Source organism: Pongo abelii, chromosome 11 (assembly GCF_028885655.2).
Source record: "Pongo abelii isolate AG06213 chromosome 11, NHGRI_mPonAbe1-v2.0_pri, whole genome shotgun sequence".
Lineage (NCBI taxonomy): Eukaryota > Metazoa > Chordata > Mammalia > Primates > Hominidae > Pongo > Pongo abelii.
In genome coordinates this window covers 35,698,895-35,714,954 of record NC_071996.2, presented here as the reverse complement: position 1 = coordinate 35,714,954, position 16,060 = coordinate 35,698,895, and the positions used below count along the sequence as shown (strand labels likewise).

The 16,060-nt window shown below is 37.5% G+C and overlaps 1 protein-coding gene across 22 annotated transcripts in view; it reads left to right on the top strand.

Moving 5' to 3' along the window:
• Nucleotides 1-16,060, top strand: part of NCKAP5 (NCK associated protein 5) — a 993,533-nt gene that overhangs the window by 223,411 nt on the left and 754,062 nt on the right. Inside the window, exon 1 of one of the 22 annotated variants that reach the window (XM_054549289.2) lies at nt 9,980-14,556. The exons of the other annotated variants lie outside the window; for them this stretch is intronic. The gene's annotated coding sequence lies outside the window, so the exon portion shown is untranslated. Of the gene's footprint in view, nt 1-9,979; nt 14,557-16,060 lie in introns of those variants that run through there. 22 annotated transcript variants of the gene reach the window in all.

Here is a 16,060-nt window from a genome sequence, read left to right as displayed (position 1 = left end):
AGTGGCAGGTGAGAGAAGAGAACACCATGAAGGAGATAGAAAAAGAACAGAGATGTCAAATGAACTCACCCAGCCTTCCCTGTCCAATATGCCAGCCACTAGCCACATGTTGATATCTCAAATTAAACCAATTATTCAGTGGATTTCATTAATGTGAAATTCCCTGCCTCTTTTAACTAAAACCTTTGTAGCCCAGCACCTTCTCTAACTTTCCTGTATTTGTTAATTTAATCACTCACTCTCCCCCTCTGTCTCTTACCTACTCTCTCACCTCATCACTGTCCAATAAGGGAACTGATGATGCCATACCTAGAGTACAGTGAGCCCTGGAGAGACTGGCTTCGTTCCAACCTGGTAGAGCCAGTCTGTCTCCGTTTTCAGTGATGTGAGCTGTGTGTCTAGTTATCCTATTATCTTTGGTACCTATTAAAAACATTGTTCTCTTTTACTCCAGAAACAAGAACTGCATTTCAGTGGTGAGTGATATGACTACTAAACACAGGGATTAAAAAAATAATTAAACTCGTCTGGGATTTTCCAGGATAAGAAGTTATTCCAGAAATTGTGTTGTTTCAGATGTCCTGGAGATTAAGTAGGCCTAAATCACCTCTTGAGCATTATATGAGTGAATCTGTCATTAGAAGATCTCTCCCTGAAACATTCCCACCTACTCCCCAACCCCCACTTGAATATAGGAGTAATTAGCGATGAGATCAGAATCTTCACTTAATCTTGACCTATCCCAGATGCTGTAATAGTCATGGCCTTATCAGTGAAGATTAGAAGGGCAGGCCAGGGCTTTGCCAAGGAAATAATACTTGCATTAATTCAAAGTCTTTTGGATTTGGGTTAAGACTCTTACTTGTCTTCTATAGTTCTGCTAGTTTTTATCTAATATTGTTCATTGCTCTCTCATTATTCCTTCTGCCGATATGTACAGGTGTGCATACTCTGAACCCTGGAATTGTTTCTGAAAGTTACCTGTCAGTCCTGTATTGAATTAAGTCATGCTTTGAAGATACAAAGAAATATGGTCCTTTAAAAAAAATATTGGCAGAAAATCCTTTATAGTCAACCATTCATTCAGCAGTTGTTCACTAATCACCTACTATGTGCTGGAATGATGTTGGGTACTGGGGAGTACAGTTTTATAAAGTGCTCTTAAGATGTTCATAATATCAGAATGGAAAATACACTTTGCCATGTGCCTGGCACTATAGTAAAGTATTTTCACATATTTAACTCACTTTATTTTTACAACAACACTATGAGATAGATATTGTCACTATAAACTCCATTCTGCAGATGAGGAAACTGAGGAATATAGAGTTTAACGGTTCATCCCAAATTATATAACAAGTAAAGATAGAACTGGGATTTGACCAGGCCCTCTGGCTCCAGCCTATGTTCTTGACTTTACTGCTTTACTTTTTCTCCCTGACTCAATTACGATCTCCAGGGAGAGATGAAAAGAAAACTTTCCTTGAAATTATTTATAGAATGCAGTTATTTGTTTATCCGTAGTTAACATTTAGCTGTCTCTATACTAACGCTTCTTGAAAAGGAGCATTTTTAAAGATAAGTAACCTTTATGTTCCTATCAAGCATCACCTGGCCAAATAGAAAGGAAGGAAGAGGTAAACTATGAGCTCACTAAACATATCTTGGATTGTATTTAAGAATTTTTAAATACTTAATCTAGAATATTTTTATAAGCATTCTTGGAATTTTTTTTTATTCCAAGTATTTAAGCAATGAGTATCTAGAACAATGAGAGTGCTTTGTTCTGGAAATCATGTATAAGTATTTACACAATAATACCAACCTTAACTGGACTACACGAACCAGATTCCACCTTGGGCCCTATTATGAGTTGCCCAGGTTTCCTGTACATCCTAAAGGTGCCTCCTCCCAAAACCAAACGTCCTTGGGCCCTAGGAACTTAAAGAAGTTAGATAGATCTGTAGTCCCAAAGTACTTACAGAGCAATTTATTAAGACTTGGGTTCCTGGGAAAGTTTTATTCTATCACTAGTTATTGTCTTCAATCTGCCATTCACTCAAAGGTTTTTTTGGCCGTAATTCAATTCTCTATCTCCTACGCTATCAGTGTTTTTGTTGAGCACTTTTCTATCCAGACAGATAACAGGATTTGGTGACAGCTTTCAATTTCATTACCACTAAAACTTTTGTAGGTATACAATTTCTCTGTGTAGGCTGGTCCCTGACTGTGATTTATTTAGCCCATTATTTATTGGCCTGTAAAACTGGCCCGACTCTGCAAAATAACTCACTAATTCTTCCCGTGTGAAAACCTCTGAAGATATTTATCAACACACATGTAAGTAATCTATCTAAGAGGCTCCTGGTCTCTTGGAATTCATACATAGAATAAAGAGATCCCTGGAACAGTGGAAGTATCACCTAAACTCTAGTTTTCAAAGTTCCTGTCATTCTCTTGAGGAATATTCAAAATAAAAGGTATCAAATTGGCAGAGAAGTTGTAGCGTCAAAGTTTCTTCGAGTATCTGTGAAAGGTTCCCCATTCACACAGCAGAAGCCACGTCAAATCATTTGTTGGTTGATATGCAAAACAGAAAATATAACTAGTTAAACAGAGAAAATGTCCAATTTACCACATTAAAGTCATACAAATTTATAACAGATATTTAGATAATATTTCATTGTTCCCTTTAGTTATCATCTCTTTTAAAAAGCTAATAGCTGGTATGCCTGGGAAAGTGGTCAGAACTGTTTCTTCTATGTTTTGCTGGTGCTATGCCATTTTCCATCCTATTCAGAAGTCATTTTGCATTATATGTCAAGAGCTATAAAAATGTTCTGATTCTTTGACCCATTAATTCTCCTTTTGGGAATCTAACATATGGAGAGATCACAAAAATAAAGATATTCGTCAGAGCAGTGTTTAAAATACTACAAAAGAAGCAACTTGAATCCCCAGAAACGTAGAAATAAAAAATAGTAATATCCCCATTTCATAGGATATTATGCAGATGCATAAAGTGATGAAATTCTTAACATATAATCTATTCACCATAAATAGTTATTGATTGTCTTCTATGTGCCAGGCACTGTGTCAGGTTCTAAGACTATACTGATGAGCAAAATCATTATCATTTCCTGTGGAGCCCGTGGAGCTCATAGTCTTGCAGGAGTATTAGAGTAGTGAAATGAACATGCTACTCTGACGGCCACGTATTAAGAGGGAACAGTTTCATTATTTAAAGACTTTCTGTAAACAAGCTACTTCACAGACTTGTATTTGGATCTGAGTCCATCAGTGCTCAGGATAGATAACCTTGATGTTGAGTTTATCTCTGGCTTAATAGCAACAACAGGCACTGGGAGCATTTGGGTGGCATGGAGGAAGGAAGGGGTTCTCAAAGCACTTCAGTGATCCATGCTACCAGGAGATGGGAAATGCAACATTTTAAACTCAGCTGAGTCTTTTTGACTTAAATAAATGTTTAGGGTATCAGCATTTCTGCTTTTCTCATGTATTTGTTTTTTAGTTCTGTGTGCTGGAAACAGATTATTAATAATGAATAAGCAATTTTTATTTTATCTCATGAAACTATAATGATGCTAAGTTGGTTGCATGATACAGACAATGTGGTAGTATGAGTCTTGCAGTTCTATTGTGAACTCTGTGATGTTTCCTCTTCAAAGTTTAATGTGCTCTTGCTGTGACAAAGGACAACACTAGGCTAGGTGATTAAAGAAAATCCGCTTTTCACCTGATTTGTGGCTGTTGAAGCAAAGGTTAAGGAATAATATAATGATTGATTCCATGATTTGGTATTTATCAGATCCATGTGTTTGGTGAATGTGTCTATTTCAGAGAGAAACAAATTTATTTCTTCTAAATGGGACACTCTCTTCTATGGGCAATTTTACAAAGTTATAAATCAGTAACCACCCTTCAGTTCTTGAACCTTTATACTCATATACATGGATTTGATTCCTCTCCTCAATCCAAGTGAAACTTATTGTTTGTTTCTTATTTTAGTGATAAAAGAAGTTGTGTTTTTCCTTACTTCTTTATCAGCATCAATGCTTTGCCCATCTTTGATGATGGTATTATGAAGAAGGATTTGCTTCTGAAGTATAGGTATGATTGCTACAAATAAAATATGTCTCCTACAAATAAACAAAAACCTTGTTCTGCCATCAAAAAGGCCACTCCTCAAGCAGATTATCCTGGTTCTTTGTGCCTCAGTATCTATGCAAGTGTCGTAAAGCTACATATTCATGCTTACAGCTGCAGAGATCCCAGCTGCCCTCTTCGACAACTTCGGGATGTTTTCTCCAAGAATGAGTCAGTGAAACAGAAAGTTCACATCAAAGAAAAAGCCTTCAGGACCTCCAAGCTGTATACCTTGGAAACGGTTGTCTACACCTCTCTCCTCTTCTACCTCTAAAAGTCCAGAGTGGGTGGTGATTAAAATGTTGCATCAACATACGGTAATTAATTCTGTACAGGAAGTAGGTTACACATCTGAAGACAACTTGAAATGGCCAGTTTAAATATATAAAACATGGAGAGTATGACCGACCAACCTGGCAGGAAAGCAGCCTTTAGTGGGTATTTGCTTTCAGGGGAGTTATTATTCAATACTCTGAAGTATTTTTAAATGCGGTGCTAGTTTCCCATCTGTCTCATCAGCACATGGGCTGGAACTGGAAACCAGAATTCATGTTATATTTCCTTGAACTTTGGAAAGATGACCCTAGAAATGAAATGAAGCTTTATTTCCATGAAAAATGAAAACATTATGTAGCTAGAAAACTCTCTGTCTCTCTCTCTGTCTTTCTTTTTCTTTCTCTTTCTTTTTCCCCCTTTCTCCTGGTATATGATTTATAAGGTCAAAATTTTGGCTCCCTAATGGTATCAGTTTAACAATTTCAGACCTGTGGGAAGGAAGAATAGGCTTCCCTCACTCCTCCTTCCTTCTCCCTCTCCACCCCCACCCCCATTATTTAATCCACCTTAAGGACCCGGTGATAACTGTCAGATTGTACCCATTTGGGAGATTTTTTATTCATGTATCAACAAACATGCACACACACAGTTGGTGCTGGTACAAAAATAGACATACAGACCAATTGAACAGAATAGAGAACACTGAAATAAAGCTCTACACTCATGGCTAACTCATCTTCAACAGTCAACAATAATAAGCAACAGGGAAGGGACTCCCTATTCAATAAATAGTGCTGGAAAAACTGGCTAAGTATATGCAGAAGAATGAAACTGGACCCCTACCTCTCATCATATATAAAAATTAACTCAAGATGGATTAAAGACTTAAATGTATGACTGCAAATTATAAAAATGCCAGAAGAAAACCTAGGAAATACTCTTCAAGTCATTAGCTCAGGCAAAGAATTTATGATGAAGACTCCAAAAACAAAAGCAACAAAATCAAAAGGAGACAAATGAGACTTAATTAAACTAAAGAGCATCTGTACAGCAAAAGATACTCTCAACAGAGTAAACAGACAAACTACACATTGGGAGAAAATATTTGCAAACTATGCATCCAACAAAGGAGTAATATTCAGAATCTGCAAGAAACTTAAATGAATCAACAAGAAAAAACAACTTTATTAAAAAGTAGGCAAAGATAATTGTATATACCTACAATGTACCCACAAAAATTAAAAATTAAAAAATCAAAAAGAGCAAAGGACATGAACAGGCATTTCTCAAAACAAGACATAGAAGCAGCCAACAAACATATGAAACAATACTCAACATCGCTAGTCAGAGAGGTGGAAATCAAAACCACAATGAGATACCATCTCACATCAGTCAAAATAGCTATTATTAAAAAGTTAAAAAATAACAGATATTGGTGAGGTTGTGGAGAAAAAGGGAACACTTATATACTGTTAATGGGAATGCAAGTTAGTTCAGCTCGTGTGGAAAGCAGTTTGGAGAGTTCTCAAAGAACTAAAAATACAATTGCCATTTGACCCAGCAATCCCATTATTGGGTATATACCCAAAGGAAAAGAAATTGTTCTCAAGCTCATGCAAAGTAAAGTCAACAAAAGGTTAAAAAAAAAAAAAAAAAAAAAAAAGAAATCGTTCTACCAAAAAGATACATGTGCTGTATTGCCATATGTTCATCATAGCACTATTCACAGTAGCTAAGACATGGAATCAACCTAGGTGCCCATCAGTGGTGGATTGGGTAAAGAAAATGTGGTACATATACACCGTGGAATACTATGCAGCCATAAAAAATAAAACTATGTCCCTTGTAGCAACATGGATGCAACTGGAGTCCATTATCCTAAGTGAACTAACACAGAAAAAGAAAACAAATAGTGCATATTTTCATTTATAAGTTGAAGCTAAATCTGGGGGGCACACAGACACACCTGGGAACAGTATACATTGAAGGAGGGAGGGAGACAAGGACTAAAAATGGAGGAAGAGGGGAAAGGACTGTAAAACTTTTTATTGGTTACTACATTCACTGTTGGGGTGACAGGATCATTAGAATCTCAAACCTCAGCACCACACAATATACCCTTGTGACAAACCTGCACATGTACTGCGTGAATCCAAAATAAAAATGGAAATTTAAAAAAAGTAGCTCCAAATTAAAACAAAGCAAAATCATCTAATACTGTTGTTTTTACTTGCTTTTTTAACATAACATCTTATCATGAACCTTCTTCTGAGGCACTGTATTTAGAACGGCCTTACCCTTTGTAACTCCTGTATAATATTCCACATGGCATAATTTCTGCAACTGTCCACCCACTGGTGGTTATTCAGAATCTTTCCAGTGTTGTGCTATTATAACAGTCCTTCAGAGGGCATAAATCCTATGTGGTCTTGCATTTAGTTTCATAGGAGAGATTCCTAAAAGTGACTGCTGGTCTAATCATATGTACATTTTAAATTATAATGGATAGTGCCACATTAATTTCTAAACAAATTATAGCAATTTCATTCTTTCTCTAACAGTGTATTCAACTGCCTAGTTCCCAACACTTTTAATAACATTTAGATACTATTAGTATTTATAATTTTAGTCAATCTAATAGGTAAAATATTGTTCAATTTGTAGTTGACTGACTATAGTAGCCTATATTTTCAAATACGTATTGTCCAGTTGCAATCTTTTATAAATTGTGTGTTCGTATTCTTTGCCCACTTTTCTACTGGAGTCTGTTTCTCGTGCAAGTTGGAAATATTTGGGGTGTTTTGGCTTGATTTGTAGTATCTTTGCTGTAAACACGTGATAAGTTATGTAAATTACGTCTATTTTTCCCTTTATGGCTTCTGAGTTGAATATCTTATCTCTTTTACTCTGAGTATATAAAAGTAATTTAATATATTGTTTCACAATGCTCTTGCTTTGCAGGGTTTTGTTTTACACTTCTACATTAAATCCCTCAAGAATGGGTTTTTGCACATTGTGTAAAATAGGGTTCTAATGAAGTGTTCTTCCACCTACAAAGCAAATACCCTCATGTAATTTACAGAATAATGAAACTTACTGATTAACATGATTTTCTTACTCATCTGAAATATTAGTTTTATCAAAATTTTATTAACATTATCATAATTAAGTTTCTGGCACTGTTTCTGGACCTGGTTCTAGACTTCCTATTCTGTGCCAGTGATTTATTGTCCCTGCACTAGTAGCAATTAGCTACTGTTTTGGTGATAGTATTTCAAAGTGTATTTTAATATCTTGTAGGACAAAGCTTCCTTAAAGCTTTGTGAATATTCTTGAATAGTTATTCTTCCACATGAACTGTAGAGTGACTTTTGCCTAGTGCCCCTTCTTCCGAAAATAATCCTGTTGTAATTCTTATTAGAATTAGATCACTTATATATTAATTTGGGAACAATCATCACTTTTATGATACTACCCGTATCCAAATATACATTTACTTCTACTGTTAATTCATGTGCAAGTTTTAAACATTTTCCTCATATAGGTCTTCTTTGAACTATCTGGGTAAAATTTATTCCTAGATGCATCAGAATTTCAGGATTTTGTTTTTAATTTTCTTTTCTGTTACTATATAGTATAAATAAGCATGATAACCTTTTATATGTATCTTATTTCCAGTGATCTTAATGTGTTAATATAAGAAATTCAATTGATAGATTTTTTAATGCTAACATATTTTTATATCACTAAAATAAACTGTGCTCAGTCATATCATATGTGATTTTCTCACATTGCATTGTGATTTTCTTACAAGGCTGAATACAATTTTCTAACATTCTATTTAAAATATTTCTATTTAATTTTATAACTGAAATTAGAATTTCTTTTTCTGTGCTAGTTTTATCAGAGTTTCTTTATCTGTGCTAAGGATCTGCTGGCTCAGTAAAGTTAATTATGAAAATGTTTATATTTTTCTCTTTTCTGGGACAAATTAAATTACATGGGAATGATCTATTTCTTAAAATTAAAATCAGACTGTCATGCTATATTTGCCTATTTTAAAACTATAACATTTTAGCAACAGTTTTATTACCTTACCTTCTTTTGTGTACTTCTGTCTCGTACTTCTTGTATTAATTTCAGTCATTAATGTTTTGCTTAAAAAATACCCATTTTCAAATGCAATGTCACTCACACAGTCTTATCATTTTTCAAATTGTCTTCCTACTCATTTATGTCTTTTTTCTTAGTCTTTATGTTGTGTGCGTTTATGTTTGTTCCTTAATCAGAATGCCAGAGAGTTACCTGTTTTATTTGTCTTTTCAAATAACCAGCTTTCAGTTTAATTGATTCTTTGTTGCTTTTGTGTTTTGATGTTGTCCCTGTGCTAGAATATCTTCCCTGAGATTTTTGCATAGCCCTCCCTACTGCATTATGAAAATCTCTCAGCTCAAATGCTGCAGGGAAAATTTGCTGACCACCTTTCCTGGCTACCCTCCCAATTCCAGATAATTGTACTGCATTACACTGCTTTATGTTCTGTATATCACCATCAGAAATTATCTACTTATTTTAAAAATTTAAAATAGACTTTTGTGTGGTTTTAGAACAGCTTGAGATTTACAGAAAAAAATGGAAAGGTAGTACAGAGTTCCCATATACCTCTCATCTAGTTCCTCCTATTATTAACATCTTATATTAGTATGGTACATTGGTCACAATTAATGATACACTGTTATTAACTAAAGATCATACTTTATTTGAGTTTCCATACTTGAATAAGGTAGGATCGTTAGAACTGTTTTTGCATCCCAGGGATAAATCCTGGTTGGTCACAATGTATAATCTTTTTGAGGTGTTGTTGAATTCAGTTGGCTAATATTTTGTTGAGGATTATTATATCTATGTTCATCAGAGATATTAGCCTGCAGTTTTCTTATAGTGTCTCTATCTGATTTTGGTATTAGATGATGCTGGCTTCTTAAAATAAATTTGGAAGTAGTCCCTCTATGTCTTTTTTTTTTTGGAAGACTTTAAGAAGGCTAAATGTGTAATGCATTTATTTTGTTTTTTTTTTAAATAAAAGCATTTAAGGCTATATATTTTCCTCTGGATTTTACTGCATCACAGTTTTGATATGAGGTGTTCTCCATTGTTGTATTTATGTCTAAATAACTTAAACTTTTTTTTTTTTTTGAGACAGAGTTTGGCTCTGTTGCCCAGGCTGGAGTGCAATGGCGTGACCTCGGCTCGCCGCAATCTCCGCCTCCTGGGTTCAAGCTATTTTCCTGCCTCAGCCTCCCGAGTAGCTGGGATTACAGGCATGCACCACCATGCCTGGCTAATTTTGTATTTTTAGTAGAAATGGGGTTTCTCCATGTTGGTCAGTCTGGTCTCAAACTCCCGACCTCAGGTGATCAACCCTCCTCGGCCTCCCCAAGTGCGGGATTACAGGCGTGAGCCACCATGCTTGACTGTACTGTGTATTTTTATTGCATTTTCTTTTCTTTTTTTTTTTTGGAGATGGAGTCTCATTCTGTTACCAGGCTGGAGTGCAGTGGCGCGGTCTCAGCTCACTGCAACCTCTGTCTCCTGGGTTCAAGCGATTCTCCTGCCTCAGCCTCCCGAGTAGCTGGGATTACAGGCATGCACCACCATGCCTGGCTAATTTTTTATTTTTAGTAGAGATGGGGTTTCTCCATGTTGGCCAGGCTGGTCTTGAACTCCTGACCTTGTGATCCTCTTGCTTCAGCCTCCCAAAGTGCTGGGATTACAGGCATGAGCCACCATGCCCGACCTGCATTTTCTATCCTTCGTTTGATTAGAAGACTCTTTTTTAATTTAAAGGCACTTGAGAGTTTTTGTGTTTTTTGCCTTTTCCTCATCCACTTCAGGGAATTTTCAGTGTTTTCTTTGTGGCCACATGCATAATCATTTTCTGTGAATTTTTATCCCATGAGCATAAAAGAAGACTGTGCATTTTCTGTTTAGCATACCAAATATCCATTTACACGCAAATACAAACTCTGTGCTCAATCCTCTTCTGATTCCCCATTTGAAATATTTAGAATTTTGGTTTCAGACTCTTTTTGTATTTTCCACAATAATATGCATCTTCTGTTTTAGGAACAAAATCTTTTTAACCTTCACATTATTGCAGTTCTCTATATGTTATTGTCATTCATTCTGATTTCACTTTATCATCTAGTAATTTTTGCTTGTCACTTCTTTTTATCTTTCTTTTGCTCTGCCCTCTTTTTCCCTTTTGCCACAGGGCATCTGTTTCCAGTGTTATCTAGTCCTGAAATGCTCTCCCTGTAATTGTAATATTTTATTCCCTCATTTTCTGATATAATCCATAAGCTGAATGCCCCCCTAATTACTTTCCAAAGATGGTTCACGTACATACTGTTTTCTGACTGGCTCTGCCTCAGACTTGTATGTTCAAATACCAGTTTCTTCTCCACATAGGTGTTTATTAGACTTCTCAAATCTCACAGTCAAAATAGTCCTCTCAATCTGTATGTCAGAAATTCCCTCTTTCCCCATTCTTCACCTGTGCAATAATGTTTCAGATGTAAACCATTAAAACCTAGGCAACGCCCTGGGTTTGATCCCCTAACCAGGGAGATGTTTGGAACAGAGGTTGGTGACTGTGCATAGAGGGGAATTCCCGCAGACTGACTGCTCCACTCTTTGAAGTGGGCCCTGGCATCCAACAAGGCTCCCTCGTAGGAAAACCATTCAATCATTGGCCTCATTTAGAGTTTAACTGTATTTTATGACCTTCTCAGCTATGAAGTTAAAATTCACAAGGCCCAGAAAACATAAATTACAATAATGCCTTTCATTTTCTTTGTCAAAATGCTTTGAATTACAAGAATGTTTTTTATTTATGACTGTATCAAATGTTTTTATGGAGGCTGGTTCCCCCTTCCCCTAGGCTTAAACAAATTCTAAAACAGGACTCCTCAAACTGTCACGTGCCTCAGAACCACCAGGGATTTTGTAGAAATGCAGATTCTGATTCAGGAGATTTAGGGCAACCAGGTTCGTCTACTTCTAACACGTTCCTGATGAGGCTACATTGCTAGCCCTACAGACCACACCATGAGTAGCAAGGCAAAGTAGCAAGTAAAATCCTTCTAGGCTTTTACATTTTTGTTTTGGATTTAGTTTCTGAACCCCACACAAAAAGTCAAATCTCTATACTTTAAGAAAACATTTTATTTTTCACATCACAATTTTTACCCACCTTGAAAACTCATCTATTAAGCCTGGCTACAAATGATAGCTATTTCAAAAAGTCAACTGAATTTTAAAGAATCAGAACTTGCTGGCTCAGACAAGATGCATAATTATTTATCATATAATATGAAATCACTTCCAAGACGGTGTTCCGACATTATCTGAGTTGTAGCAAGTTGGGTGGCCATCTTGGTCGGCCAAGGACTTTTCTGGTGTTTAGCACTGACAGTCACACTGATTGGGAAACCTCTGAGGCCTGAGAAAATTGAGAGCATTAACAGCAGCCTGAGAAGGACTCTTTTGTGACCCTGGACAAGTTATAGGGTCTTAACCCTATAACTATGGGTTTAAAAGGCACAGTACTCCCTGACACCTATAAGTTTTGGTGTGTACCTTAAACAATCGATCACTTTAGTTTCAGTAGAGCAGGTTTAGACCCTAATTACGGGATTGACTTGCCCAGGGTCACATTAAATTAACTGTGGCTTCAAGTTCTCTATCTATACTTTTCTGCCATGATGAGCGCACAATACCAGTTGCTTTCTAACTTAGATGAATATTATTCAATTGGATTTGGAGAAATTAGTCTTGCTTTAGAACTTCTCTTTAAGACTTCTTATTGAAAACAAAATGCAAGCAAACAAAAACCTTCCCTTTCTTGTATTTTGTAAAGCTGAGTACACAAGAGATAAACAGAATTCATTTTAAATATTCTCTTTTGAAAGTTGAAGTTTCTTATGATTTACTTCTGGAAATGTTAGTTGTATTTGCTAGTTATTTTCTGCGAGCTGATAGTTATCTCACCAGTCATGACATGCATAATATTATTTGAAAAATTTACTACATGTGGGCTAAAATTTACTAAAACTGCCTTTAAAAACCAACTAAAGGTCACATAGCACCTTGTCCTTCTAGTGGGATTGCAAGATAAATGTCAAAAATCCATTCTAATTGGATCCAGAAGTCCCTGGGCATTTGGCAATTAGTAGTAACAATTCTTCAATTAATAACCTATAATATTCCTAATGCCAAGTGTGTTATATGTTAGTAAGCAAAAAGGGTTCTGAATAAGTCTTGGTTTAAAAAAAAAAGAACAGGCTTGACTGAGGTGTGGCTTCACTTCATTTGAGTTTCATGACGATTCAACATTCGATGCGAATGTATTAATGGGCTGAAATCAAACTGTGCTTCCAGGATGTGAAGGAGAAGTCTGGAGTGTCATTCTGCTTACAATCACTGACTGGCTCAAAAAGGTCTTGAGCCACAACCAAGAAGCAGGCGTTAGCTATGGGTCATCAGTTTTCACTGCAATGGTGGCAATGTCAGTTAGTATATGTCAAAACCCTAAATACCTTGTAGTAAAATATTGCAACAGACTGTAAATGTTCGTCTTGGAAACACTTGGGGAAGTGTGCATGTGGAACTAGAAAATTGTCTGAGAAAGTGACTAATAAAGCTGCTTCCATGCAGAGAGGCTCCTGAGCTTGGAACATGTCCCAAATTAGATGTATTGAGATCCCCAGGCTGTGTTTTGCAATTCAAATATACCGGGACTTTCCGTGGCAGCCTCTTAGGCTCCCCAGTGGTGGGGTCCTTTGAATGTTCACACATAAATGGGAGTCTTTGTTCTCTGGTGCATGAAACTGAAGTAAGTTTTGGTAGAAAAGGGATTGCATGGGTACATTTGAGAGCCATGCTTTGGTGGTAAATTCAACCTTAAAAAAAAATCCCAAAGTGAATAGCTTTTGAGGCTTCTGATCACAGATGAAGTTAAAGGCTGCAGTTTTAGTGATGCCAAGTGGTTCTGCATATCTATCTCTATTATTTAAAAGAGCCATCAACCCTTCATTAAGTGTCAGGAAACGTTGCCTTAGAAAAGTCAGAGAGAGATAGGAGGGCATGTGAGAGATCCCTGTTTACCTTTGGCCAAGCCTGTTTGTACCAAGTTAATTCCTTTGACCAGAGAAAAATGTTACTCTGTGACCTGAATTCTTCTTTTCCTGGTCCTGAAAATGGGTCACAGACAGTTCCTTTATTCACTGGGTTTATCTGCTCTTTCGGCTCTCGGAAGAATCCCCCTCGATTTGTAGCACCAAGGGATCTATAGGATACAGCCAGCTTTCACTGTTGAGACATCTTTGTTCAGGACACAACTTACCAAAAAACAAAAAACAACAACAAGAAGAAAGGGCTGCCCTCTTTGATTTAATATTCTGCACTTTGCCGTGGCATTTATGTCAGCAATCCTGTTCATCTGTAGGAACATAGAGCAACCTGTGCTGGGAGTAAGCTCCTTGAGGACAGAGGCCATGTGTGCATCATCCTTTTGTCTTCCTGATACAGCCTGGTCCATTAGAGATGTCACTCTTAAGTGTTGCCATCTTTGGGAATTCTCTGGCTTTATTTGCCCCATACCTCCCCAGCCAGCCTGGAATGGGAGTGTCCCCTGCACTCTGTGTTCTAGCACGATAGCACATACCACATTATTTTGCCTATTTCCTCCACTGGAATTTGGGGAGTGGATCTTTCATTTCTCTATCCCCAGTGCCAAATGCAGTAGGTGCTCAGTACATGTGGAAAGAAATGAATGAGTGGAAGGCACTAGATAAAGGTTAGCTGAGTTGAATTGAATAGAGCAGGCACACCCTCTAGCTATCACTGGGGTGGGATTTAGTGCAGGTGATGTAATGTGACTTGACAGAGTAGTTAAATATTGACAGACAGAAGGAAGCACACTGGCCCTGTTCAGAAAGAGGAAAGTAAGGGCTGACTGAGGCTGTCAGATCAGAGAGCTGAGGCTGGAAGTGGCTACAGTGGTCCTGATGACCCAGCTGAGGTCACTGGTTGGTTCTCGCTTCAGTAGAGGTAAGGTTTGGATCCTGGCTGGGAAGATAATGGATTGTGATGTGAGTAAACGCAGGCTGTTCCTGTGGCTTGGAGATGGCTTGCATCTCAGATGCTCTCTGCTGGCTGCCCACTCGTATATAGCTCAGACTGATCCTCATTTAAGGCAAGGAACATGAATTCTATTTGAATCTCTCTCCCCTCTCCTTGCCTTATCCATGCTCCCTAATGATCTGTGCTTTAATGTAACCTCTTAAAGTGATTGGGGCTGGATGCTGATTCATGCATTTTGAATGCTCAGGCGAGGAATTTGTACATATGAATTAATTTGTAAGCACTATTCGATGTTAATGATTAGAGACATGTGTAACAATAGAATTAGGAGGGCATAAACATGTTCACTGCTACCTGGATGCTGCTTTATATAGTCAGGGGTGGGGTAGGGAGGGAAAACTGCATTAGACAATGTTCCCTGCTACCTGGATGCTGCTTTATATAGTCAGGGGTGGGGTAGGGAGGGAAAACTGCATTAGACAATGTTCCCTGCTACCTGGATGCTGCTTTATATAGTCAGGGGTGGGGTAGGGAGGGAAAACTGCATTAGACAATGTTCCCTGCTACCTGGATGCTGCTTTATATAGTCAGGGGTGGGGTAGGGAGGGAAAACTGCATTAGACAATGTTTTTAGCTGTAATTGTGGAATGAGGGAGCAAGCAGAGGTGAGTTCAAGGAGGATATTGGGTAAATGAGAAAATGCCAACAGACAGCAGACAGAGAATTGTTTTAGGCGAGTCTAGCTCTGCATTTAGAAAAGCACTCATGTCACCTTGAGAGAAAAAGGCCCCATTTGACTTTAGAAAGACTGTTTAATCAGCTGGCATGGCTCAGGGTAGCTCTTCAGGAAAGAGGAGTTGGTATCCTGCTCATCATTAAATAGTCACATGAGGCAATAAGAACCAGCGGAGGCAAGTCTCTATTAGTTCCTTGTCTTTAGAGAAGGAGAAAACGCTGGGTGACTGCTGAGCAGCAGTGGGGCAAGGCAGGCTGGGAATCAAATCTGGTTCAGATCTCAGCTTAGCAAGTGACGAGGTAAGGCAGCCTAATCTCTGTGCGCCTTTATTTCTTCATCTGTGAAATGGACAGAATAAAACCTCCTGGCAGGTTGCTGTGAGGCTTGAATAAAATATGTAAAAAAATGCATGGGACTCTGCCTGGTCCGTAGTAGCTCACCCAAAAATATTATTTCCCTTTTCCCGGTTTCAAAAGGCTTATCCTATTTTATCTTTTTCAAGTAACATTTTTTTTGAGATATAATTTACATACATACTTTCCACCCATTAAAGTGTACTGTTCTCAGAGTTGTGCACCCATCACCACAATCCAGTTTAGGTTGTTTTTATCACTGAAAAAAGAAACCTCATAACAGTATCAGTTGTTTCTCATGTCCTCCCAATGTCCCAGCCCTAGCCTAGCTGGCAATAATCTGGCTCTTTGGAATTTGCCTATTCTGGACATTTTGTATAAA